The following is a 12410-nucleotide window of genomic DNA, read 5'->3' on the forward strand; positions in this document are numbered from 1 at the left end:
TGCAGACGCAAATTTTCTCACATAGAGAGCCCAACCGGCCTGTTTTTGTGTAAATGAGAGTTATGCTGCTAAATCCCCCTTAATGAGATTAGAAAATATCTTGTAAATTAAAGCAAGGGATTTTGAAAGTTAATATAATTCTTCCATACTAGATTACAATCCATGTTTAAAACATTTTAATGAAAAAAAAAAACTTAACAAATAACACAAGAACAATAATTACTGAAATAACAAATTAAAGAGTTGAGCTATGTAAAGGCTTTCATATACACTGGGGATCAATGAACATTAAAGTGAAAGAGAAAACTGTTTAATGAACTAACAAAATAACGTAGTAGGAGTATGAGGGACTAGTAAATGTCATTATATTTTATTATGTTCTCCTATCAAATTATACTATGCTCTCCTGTCTTGACACACTGTACTGTTTAAACAAAAGAATAATCACAGTCATAGACAGAGGCACAGTGAACAATCTGGTAGCTTACAACTGGAGTGTATATCTTTTACCATCATTATATTAAGAATAATCTTTAGAAGCATTATATAAGTTATCATATTTCCAAAGAAAATCACCATTTATAACTTAGCTCTAATATAAAATTTATTAATTTTCTTTAACTCAAGGCATCACCCTTGCTAAAACTTAGATTAGAATGTTTGATTTACACAAGTGATTTCTCACTTAGAGCCATCTGGCTACATGATTTATCACTGATTAACATACCAGAAATTATTTGAGAAAAATTCTATGTACTTAAGGTTTTTTTCCACCAAATGATTTGTTTCTTCATCTAAAATTAAAATTTTAAAGTCTATAATATATATGTTTCATGATTTTATTTTTCTTAGTTGAAACAACAGATATTTAGAGCAGCCTAGGTTTTATATAGGGCACATACGTAAGATAGGATCATTAATAGCATTTATTGTTTACTCAATTTTAAAGAAAATTCTTCATATTAAACTATCTGATGAGCTATAAAATAAAATAAATCAAATAAAAATTCTTGATAAACGGTGTCACAAAAGCACCATAATCTTTTAGACCACAAACTACATGTCCTAGAAAAATTATGTATCCACTGGTTTATTTTCATTTTATTAGGCAATGCAAACAAAATGCTTTTCTGCTAAGCTCTTAATGAGTAAATTTCCAAATAATTTTCCTCAGGTTGTTATGAACTTCACATAAAGATACAAAAAGGCTTTTCCAGAATGTTTCCACAGTCACGTAATACTTAATCAAGGTTATTACTGCAGTCAGCTCTGTATTTACTGTCAAAGGAAAGATTCAGTCATTATTACGAAATGTAAGAATGCTTCAAGCTCCCTAAACCTGACAATTACAAATCTTTAAAACCTCTCTTTATGCAGAAATTGACAGCTATGAGCTTACCTCTTTAAAAAGACAATATACATTGATGTACTAGAATGGTAAATTCAGATTTCTAAGCATAATATGCACATTAGCATAACATAATTGGTTCTGCCTTTAGGGTAGCCAATCAGATTGTGCAAATGTACCTATTCATAGAACTCCTGAAATGATTTTCCACTTGGGAGTTATAGTGAAACAATTCAATTTCAATTTTCTACAAATGAATTATAATCTAAAAACCAAAAATGTCTATTAAACTTTTAAGGAATACTTTTCAGTCTAGACTCCAAAACATATAGATATAGCTAAGTTTTTATGTCTTATATAGTACAACGTTTACATTGACTCGACCAAAAAAAAGCCAGAAGCTGCTCAAATTCAATGTATTCACAACATTTAAAAAATAATACTTCAAAGAAAGGCCTACATAGATACTAAGTGAGTTTTATTCTGAACTCAAATGATCTTATATAACATTTCTACCATATTAGAGCATAGATGTTTCCAAAATACCTGTTGGCCATACAAAACTTGTTCATAAAAATGGACAATTTTAACTAGTTTAGTATTACTCTCTTATAGTCTAAAAGTATTTATTAATTAATAAAATAATTCATTGATTCAATAATTATCTAGGGAATATCTTTCTTGTTTTCAGGCATTATGCTAATTTCTGGAAACCAAGAGTTAACAAAATACCATTTAAATTACAATTAATCCCAGACCAGGCAGTAGCACCAATACAGAAAAAGTTACTGAAGAAGTTAAACAGCCCATGATCAAATAGGAAAAATAAAGCAGAGTTTAAATTTCTACAGTCTACCTGAAAGCATCTGTTGAATTCAGATTTTCATTTAGCAGCATTTAAATAGATTGCTGATGACAGACAGAGTAATTTTTGTCCGTCTTTATACTCTGCCAAAAACTTAGTTGCAGTTCTGGAGAAAGCAGCCTTACTTTTAAGGAATGACATAATTAAAGCAGATGGCTCATTGGATCAAATAAAGTATTATTCTTGCTCTACCTGTGAAGTGGTTCTCATCTCAACTGATTTACTGTTAAAAATGGAAAGATGGGGAAGAAATGGAAGTACAAAATTTAGACTGGGTGACTTCAGCAGTCATTTTCCAGTTCGATTAAATGGATTGTTAATGGCAAATCAAAAACTAACACCCTTATTTCTACATGCAATCTACCTTCTTTTTTTTCTCCTAAGGAACTGGAGTGTCCCACATCTCACAAAAGAGAGTAAAACTAGTTGACATCAAAGTTAAATATACTGGAATTATAATATAATTCTTAAAATGAGACTTTGTGAACTGATCCTTTTGCTGTTGCATGGTTCACAATGACATCCCCCAAACAAACAAACAAAAAAACCCTCATTCCTTCTAATTTCTTACCTCCAATATAGTCTTCAAGCCACAGTGATCTTGCTTCTTCTGACCTTCTCTCTCTACCAAAATGGCCCTGGAAATGGCCGCCCCCTGCATAACTACAAAACTTCTAAGCGCAATGATTTGGGACTCATCGTACTTTCACTGACTTGGCTTATGCTGTTTACAGACTCCTCCCTGAAACCCTCTTTTCCCTTTATTTGCAATAATCTGGTGAATTCCATACATTATTTCTACCCTCTCCAGCAATCCTCCACTTGCTTAGCTAGCTTGGTTTTTTCTCCTAGCCTCTCAAATGTCCTCACTTCAAAGACAACAGTCTTAGGACTTATGTTTTATGTTCTCTTCATGGATTAAAGTACCACCGGTCTGAATGTTTGGGGTCCCTTACTTGCCAATTTGTTTTTATCATATTTTGAGAAAGGTTTTATCTAATTGGTAGAGGAATGAGATCTTCCTTACTTCAAAGAATTTAGCCTTCACTGGTTTCATATGATAGGTCTATTAGCTCACCAGATTCCAAGTTAAATACATACAAGTTTCTTCCTAAAAAAAAAGAAATGAAAAGAATAAAAAAGCCTGCAAATAAGAGTGTCTCTGGTTGATGGGATAAATGAGAATGAGGTAGAAATAATAATAATAATAATAAACTATATACAAAATATTAAATCTGTCAGAATGACATAATTTGCAACTTTTTATTAGTCTTTCAAATTTTGGCTTTATTGGAAAGAAATTTGTTTTTAATGTTTAAGCTATATAAATAATCATTAGTCTGGCTTCAGCTGCCACCAATATGCTGAGAACTTATGAATGCATATCTCCAGCTCTTATCTTTTTGCTGAGTATTAAATCCAACTATCTCTAAATCCTTGCTACTCACAGGGTGATCCCTGGACAGATAGCATGGCCATATCCCAGGGGTGCTTGTCATAACTGCAGAACCTCAAGTCAACCTCATATTTAGTGTACAAAAATGTGCACATGAAGAGGATCCCCTGGTGATCTGTATGCACATTAAACTTCAAGAAACACTGTAGTAGATTTTTCCACCTGGCTTTCCCATCAACACCTGTACTCACAAAACCCTACCTCTCGCAGATTCAACATTTTAGCATTGGTCCTGTCTCCAACCTATTCTATCTCATGAAATTTCTACCCTCATAATTGTCTTCCCAAATCCACCCAGTTATCCTAACCAATTATCTTGAAGTCTTTCTCATTTTACACTTCCAGTCACTGAATCTTATTGAATCAGTGGCTTAAATCGTCCTCAACCTGTTTCTTCCCCTTCTTACTTCAGCATAGCAGTAATCCATGCCTCAGCATCTTTTATACTAGCCATTGTAACAGCTTTCAAGTGGACTCTGTGTCATCCTTGCTTTAATCTTTTACTCTATACTTACATTATTTTTCAAAAGCATGAATTGTATTTATACTCCACTGATTATAGGCTTTCAAACAGAATATCTATTTTTAGATAGGCATGCATAGAACACACATAAAAGTATGTTACTGATATACCAGGAGGTCTGATATATGAATGTAATTAATGTATGCCATCATTATTTCTCTCTGCCTACAGAATAAAGATAAACTAACCCTCCATCTTCTCACCTTTACCTACCTCTCTGATCACTTCACCCACAAATTGTAGTTGCTTGAGCACATCACACTGAATTCAAAGCACTAAGTGATTTCATGTCACTGTCCTTGTACAGACTAATACCTTTACCTAGTATAACTTCACACACCCTTTTAAATCTGGAATTTGTCTACTTAACCTTCAAGATTCTGATAAAACACTTCTGCCTTGTCAACTACCCTGACCTTCTTCAAATAAACTTTACCACCTTCTGTTTTATATTCCCACCATATCCTACACATCTTTTTATTATAGCAATTTGAAAACTGCAAGAGTTTCAATGTTTATTTTGCTTATTAGAGCAAGAGCTCTTTGAAGATAAGAACCATGTCTTATATCCCTAAATCAGGGCTTGATGCTCAATATAATGTTTGGTAAATGAATGACATAAAATATGCAAAAGAATTGAGCACTTATAAAAATGAAATTTAAGAATAACAGTATGAACATATCTAAAATGCTAAAGGAAAAAATATAATGAGTCAAATGACTGGTTAAAGAAGATACCAGGCCAACCAGTTATTTAGATTAATATATAAAGATTGATTCTTAGAGTACAAAAATACAATTTGAAAATATGGAAACTAAACTAGTGCAAAGAAGAAGGGAACAAAATAACAAAGCATTTATTTAGAAGTAGACGAAGGCTGGACATGGTGACTCGTACTTGTAATCCTGAGTTGTGTGAGGCTAAGGTGGGAGGATCACTTGAGTTCAGGAGTTCAAGACCAGCCTGGGCAACATACTGAGACTTGCATCTCTAAAAAAAAACTAAAAATGGAAATAGAAGAAAGAAAAGGGAAGAGGCAGAGACAACCTCAGTATTGCTTTGTATAATGATGAAGATATAAGAAAAAGCAAGCAAGGGGCTTATCTAGTCAGCAGTTCAAATGGCTATGTGAACTGGCCACTCCGGATCATTAAATGTGACATTAATAGAATGGATCATTAACAATCTATCAAGTATTGTGTGCCGATAACGGAGTCATTTTCATGTGTTTATTGACAAGTAATGCTGTCTCCTACAGAATGTAAGCATATTGCATTGAAAATCATGGACTTTTAAACAGAAACAATGTGCTGAATTGAAAATTTATTCAAACTTTTACATTCTGCTCCAAAAGTTATATGCAACAAAATGAAAAAGAAAAAAAAAAGTATTTGCATCTTATAGAATAATTCTAAGGGTAACTATATTTCTAGAGATCTTCAACAACTTGCAGAGAATTGTGTTTACATATAATCTGATTAAGGGAATAAAAATCTCTAAAAAAGAAATAAGTCAGAAAGCCAACATATAATAATACTACTCGTTTTTTATGCCCTAATTTGGAAATTGAAGTAGGTTTATAAATTAAAATTATGTGAATAAATATAAATATTAAAAAATGTAAACCTGCTATAAAAATTTTTACTTAGTTTTATATATATGAGAGAGATTTCTTTCTCTCTCCCAAGAATTAAAGTGTTAAGAAATGTTTAAAAGGAGTGAAATATGGAAAAAAAAATCTTACAGCTTTGCAAACAGGTAGTAAAAAATATAAAGCCAGCCCTCATGTAGTTGCAAATATTTCACACCAATGTTCTCTGGTGTTTACTTGACACAAGTGACAATCTGGAATGTAAAATTATCACATGTAAGGTCACAACTAGGGCTACTGTTTTTTTTTTTTTTTTTTTCTTTTTGAGATGGAATCTTGCTCTGTCACCCAAGCTGCAGTGGTGCAATCCTGGCTCACTGCAACCTCTGTCTCCCAGGATCCCTCCGGAGTTTAAGTGATTCTCATGCCTCAGCCTCTGGAGTAGCTGGGTTTACAGGTGCCCACCACCATGCCAGACTAACAAATAGGGATACTATTAAAGTACTATTATATGGTTGAAATTTAAGAAATATTATTGACAGTAGTCTATGGGTAGTCATATTTAAGATCAAATACCATGCATTGGTACCAGGTACCAATGAGGTACTTCATTACAGAATTAGGGCCTCATTAGAAGAAACACAATTTTATCACTTAAAATTATAATAGTTTATATGTGATTATTTTTATTCACAAAGTAATCCTATCAACTGTACAAGTAAGATAAAGCTAGCCGGGCTTCTCTGAAATGTAGTCATCACATTGATCAACACTAAAAAGAATTTCATTTCAAAGCAGAAAGATGAAAAAAGTGCACTTTATATAAATGAAATTGCATGAGAACATTAAATAAAGGAAATGTAGTTACAGTCATTGAAATTTTCAAGTCATTAAGATTAATGCCCAATACTCTTGAAAAAAGTGACAGAAATATTTTATTGTTTACAAGGATCATACAAAAATATTGACTGAGAATTTTACATACTTTCCTAGGAAAGAAGCAATTGAACTTACACAAAGAAATAAAACCACCTGAAGGAAATACTCTTCATGTAGCATTCTTAAAACAATCACGTTTTGTGCACAGTTTCTTAAAATTAAGTTGTAAGAGTTTCTCTCACATGTTGTGTTTCCTTTGTTGCTTCCATGGGGCAACTGGAGTTAGACTACCCTTGAAGGCTTTCATATTAACTAACAGGACACTGATTTACTGAGAAAAAAAGAGAGAAAAAAACATAGCAGCCTGCAGCTGGTTTGAAATTGGATCTTTCCTAGGTCTTATACAGCCACAGAAGAGGTAGCTTCCATCAGCTTGCTGGAGAGATGGAAAGACTCACCATAAGAGCCACTACTTAGCTTAAAGCAGTGTTTTTAGAATTGTTTCATGAAGTTCAGTTTCTGTGGAGCTACTTCAAGAGCACTGGAGATAGGGAGGAGGTGGAGGTAAGATGGATCTGAGGAGGCCAAGCAGGCAGGACTCCTCTATTTCCAGCCCCTCTTTACTCAGGTGCCACTCCACTTTTACTTAATTTGGATATTAAAATTTTGCTGGATATTTTGTTTGACAATTACGTGCATTTCCTACCTTAAACATCCTCCTCATAATTATCTTCTTAAAATTGACCCCTTTCAAATGGCAGGCTTGCAAGGGAAAAAATATAGGCATGCCATTATTAGCTTCACAGTTACCAAGTAGCAAAAGAGGACATACTTAAATCTGAAAGTATCATAAGGTGTTACCAAATTTCATAGATGGGAAAAGGTTAAAAATATTTCATGCAAAATCCTTTTATTTACAACTGAGAATACTGAACACTGAGGTCCAGCGAGGTTCTGGGACTTGCATGGGGTTACACAAGTTAGAGGCCCAGATGTACTCAGAGGTGGACCAGGAAATGGCAGGAAGGGTCTAAAGGGAGGCAGGTTTGAGCATAAAATTAGGGACATTTTATGGAACGAACTGATTCATGATGTGATACACATTCTGTACCACTGGGGATATTCAGGAAGAGGAAGGGGTGCTTTATTTGTGGAATATCTAAGATGAGCTAAGTACTTTACATGCATTTTGACAAAATAATCACAACCTAGTGAGGTAGATATAATTTTTTCCAGATTTAAGGATAAGAAACAGACCAGAATTGACAAAGTAACTTACCCAAACTCACAGAGCTAAAAATTAGAAGAGCTGGAAAATAAACTCAGGTTTGTCTGACTCCAAAACACTTGTTTTCCTACATTAACAGCAAGCATTCTGCATGTGGAAGATGACTTACTTCTCATATATTTTGATAAGTGATTCAAGCTTATAAGGTAGCTGGGTATGATCACTCTAAAACCTCTAACACCTATATTCTGTGAGTGCTAATTTGGGATGGCTCATCATAAGCATCCTAAATAACTGACATGTAATGGAGAAGATAGGAAGTTTTGGAACAAAGCAGGCAGGAACCAAGGAGAACCAAGTGCACAGAATAATGGGCAGAGAAGGAAGGTAAAGGAACATCTGAAGATTTTAAAATTACACTTGAGCTGTCCTCGCTTATAATCTAATCTTGCAATGGCATACAGAAAGCTAGAGTTAAAGGACTTCACGTAAATTCTTCAGCTTTTCTGTACTCTTCTCTGTATTAATTAGTCATTTTTAGACTATAGTGTTCTAAAGTGGAATACCAGGACCCAAGTTAATAGTTGAGTGTCATCAGTTTCCTTCAGTTTATTCACACTCAAAATGAAGAAGCCATTTCACACATATAAAATATTTTTACAGAATGTTGTTCACACAGTTCTTACATTCATACACGTGTATATTTTCCTTTTTAAAAAATCACCTTGCTTATCTAACATACATCTTCATCAGACACATTTTAGCATATAGCAGCAAAGGCTGAGAAACCTGACCGTATTGATTAGAATCTTGGTTAGGTCACTTCCTAGGTGGGTGGACTCTAGGAGTTTAGTTAAACACTTTAAGACCCAGTTTCCTCATTTAGAATATAGGAATAATGATAGAGTGTATCTTATAGGCTTATTACAAAGATTAAAGGATTCACTCTCTCAAAGTACTTGGAACAGAGCCTAGCATATAATAATTCCCATATAAGTGTTAGCTATTACTACTTATGAAGCTATTCTTAAAAATTATATCAGTTTCTAGAAATTAAAAAAAATTCTATGAAGTTTCAGCAATTAAATTATTACTCACAGAATCAAAATTTTCTACTAGAAAAGTCCAAATATAATGGCAAGAATATTTTGAAAGCACAAAATTACTTTAGGCTTTGCCACTATTATGAATTAATATATTTACTTAAGCAACTATAAAATCTTTTAATATATGTATGGGAATATGCCTGGTATGATAAAAGGAACTGCACTATTTCAGCAATCATATGTTTTATTGAAGAGCCTTTGGGCTATTTTAATATTCAAATCAGCTGAATATTTAGCAGTAATAATGTAAGATTAATATTTGTACAGGCACTTGCTCCTTTAACAGCAGACATTACAGTGAAGCTATTACCCTGCAATAATGGAAATATTTTTTAAAGTACTGTCAAAAAGGAGGCTTTTATACAGGTTAGAATTTTATTCCAATACTATGTATTTCCTTAAATAATGTTGTTTCTTAAAATAGAAAACATTAATCATTGGCTTTCACACTATTTCACTTTCAAGTAAATTCACATACCTTAAATTTTAAACATATTAACATAGGCAACCATCTTATGACACACTATGTTTATTTTTAAACATTTAATTAATTTAAAGAAATGCACCAAACTTTAGTGACAACAAAAGTATGAGACATCTAACTGGGTTTATCAACAGAACAGCTATTAAGGCCTGTATGTTTAGACTATGTTAATTTTTTCCATGGTGTATATTGCTTAGTAAAAGCACGGATCTACACAATTTCCTTTGTATTTATGAGTTCCATTTTATAATATTAATACAACACTCCAGACAATGCATTTCAGGGGGATTATTCCATGTCCCTGAAGTGGATAAAGCCACTCGGACTAAAGCTGTAAAATACACCCTATGGTGTGGTGTCATTATCCAGAAACACTGGCCTGCCATGAGTTATTGCTTAATATTAATATTTCTACTTTATATAAGAAAACCAACAAAATTCTGTCCTCTTTTTAAAGAATTCATATCTCAATTACTGCAGGTATTTCAAGAAGGTGAAACAAACAGAAACTGACTATTTTCTGGTATTTTTTTAATTCGTTAGCACAGCAGCCATGTAGCATAATCAGCTCTAATTAAATGTGTGGAATGATTTTTTTGTTTGCTTTTTATATAAAATTAGCTTCAGAATCCTCTTATTTGTACACATTTGGCCAGTTACAATACATAGTGGTCCTAGCCAAAACCATGCAGGTGTGTTACTTCCTCATAGTACTGTTTTATTTCTTTAGCACTTGGAAAACACCAGAAGGGGTTCCATTGTGCATGCAGGTGTGATCACCCACTGTGGAGTATAAAGATGAGCAGGAAAGGGAAGGGAAGAATGTTTTTGAGTATTTACTTCTTTGCTTGCTACTAATCAATTCAGTGGTCCAATTTGGGGAAAATCACAAGCTTTACATGCCTTGGTTTTTCTTTTTTGATAAAGGTATTCCATTTCTTTTTCATCCACAGGACCTTATTTTGTGATAATATATTAAACAAAACGTCAAATAGATAAAGCAGGTAAAAAAATACATTTTTGTCCATAAGAAATTGAGATATTGGTGGAAAACTGCTGCCACTTGCCTGACTCAAAAGGCCCATTAATAGGTCGCAAAAGGTATTTGCATTCTCTGAACCTTATTACAGAGTGAACAGTAAGAAATCAGAGTAGGTGATGATAGCTTAAAAATGATTTTCACGATATGACTATAATCCAGGAGTTATTAAGAAATTATTTTTAGTTAGCTTGAAATGGTAAAAGTTATCAGTGGAATTTTCCTTCAGTAAAAAGCAACCCCAAATCATTTCTTCTTTAACAGAAAGCAGCCTGATAGATATGCAAACTAGGAGCTTTTATACGTAAATTCCGGCAGCGGTACCTGGAAACCAGGTACATTCAATATGGCGGTTCTCACTCTCTTCCTTGTCACTGCGTTTATGGTGTCATGGCAGCCTCCAGGGAAAACCACGTATACAGGCATCATGGTCACGCCAGACAGAGGCCACTTTTGCATAATAAAATACTAGGGTGGGAGGGCCAGTCTTTTCCGGGCTATATAAATGGTCAAACCAATCCCCTGGGCCCTATGTAAATCAATCACTGCCTCCTCAAGCCTCTGTAAAAAATCGATTGCGTTCCACCACAATCCCGAGACCCTATCTCGGGTGAACTCTGCATGAGGAAGCCATTTCTCTCTTTTCTTTTTGTCTCTCAAACTTTCTGCTTCTAAACCCACTCCTGTGTGTCAATGTCCTGAAGTCTTTCTCGACCATGACCAAGAACCAGGGTATATATCTCAGACAATAGAGCCATTTCAACTAGATTGAGATTACATCCCCCATGATTTCCCTGAATTAAGTATCATTTCCCTTTGTTTAAACACAAAGACGGCTCAGAAAGCTTGAATGTTTGCTTAAATTCAAACAACAATTAAACATGGCAATCAGACTCAAAAGTTGAAGTTTTAGACTTTGTATCTAGAGCTATTTCTACACAATATGACCTAGAAGTGAGTATGAATGTATATGTAAGGGGTCAAGCAGGGAGGCAGGGATCTCAGTGGTACCTTTGGATGAAGAATGATCAGAAAAGAAATATTTAAATGGTGTAAAGCCTTCCATAAAAATGAAAATCCCTATCATGAATTGACGATGTCTATGAGGCAGAGCTTGTGCTTGACACTTTATTATTTCATTAAATCTGCACAAAAACTCTATAAATTTAAGTTTTTTTACAACCCTAATTTTACATATGAGTAAATAGAAGCTCAGAAGTTAAAATGCTTTGGAAAAGCTTACATGGCTGTTGAGGAGGTATAATTAACATCATTTCATATTTCCCGTCTTTCAGTTAGGAGAGTTCTGCCCATATCCCACTTGTCCTATTGTAATAGTTTCACAAATCACAGATAGAGTTAGAAATAACTTTAAACATAAAGAATTGTATTATAGTTGAAATGTGTAAAGGCACATGATTCAAAATTTGTCTTTTCAAATACCAAAACTATTTGATTCTTTGAGATACCATGCGTACAATTCACAATTTTTAGAACTGCGCTGTGTAGCATAAGTACATTTTGGTGAATACTCAGGCAATGCCTTTAGAAGAGAATTGTTTACAGTAATCTATTTTCCTAGACCGATTGCTTAGATATTTCATATAACCTATTTATTTATATAGATATGAATTTAGCTATGAAATATAAAACACTTACATTTGTGTAAAGCCCTCCTAGGCTACAGTAGGAAATAATATGCACACTACAGAGGCACAGTTAAAAGCAATATTAAGTTACACAAATGGAAAAAGAAAGATTTATATTCTTTTATGCTATATATTAAGATGTTTTTACTAATCTTTAACTTTATATATATATGAACTACATATGGTAAAAAAAAAATAATGACACTGTAAACAGGCCAAAATAACTGCAAATAATCAATAT

General features: G+C 33.5%; 1 protein-coding gene across 1 annotated transcript in view; it reads right to left on the reverse strand.

The window, feature by feature from the left end:
* NEGR1 (neuronal growth regulator 1) overlaps window positions 1–12410 on the reverse strand; it is a 936395-nt gene that overhangs the window by 663823 nt on the left and 260162 nt on the right. The gene's annotated exons all lie outside the window — the stretch shown is intronic.

This window comes from Aotus nancymaae, unplaced genomic scaffold (assembly GCF_030222135.1).
Source record: "Aotus nancymaae isolate 86718 unplaced genomic scaffold, 86718_ANA_hifiasm-v0.15.2.pri h1tg000007l, whole genome shotgun sequence".
NCBI lineage: Eukaryota > Metazoa > Chordata > Mammalia > Primates > Aotidae > Aotus > Aotus nancymaae.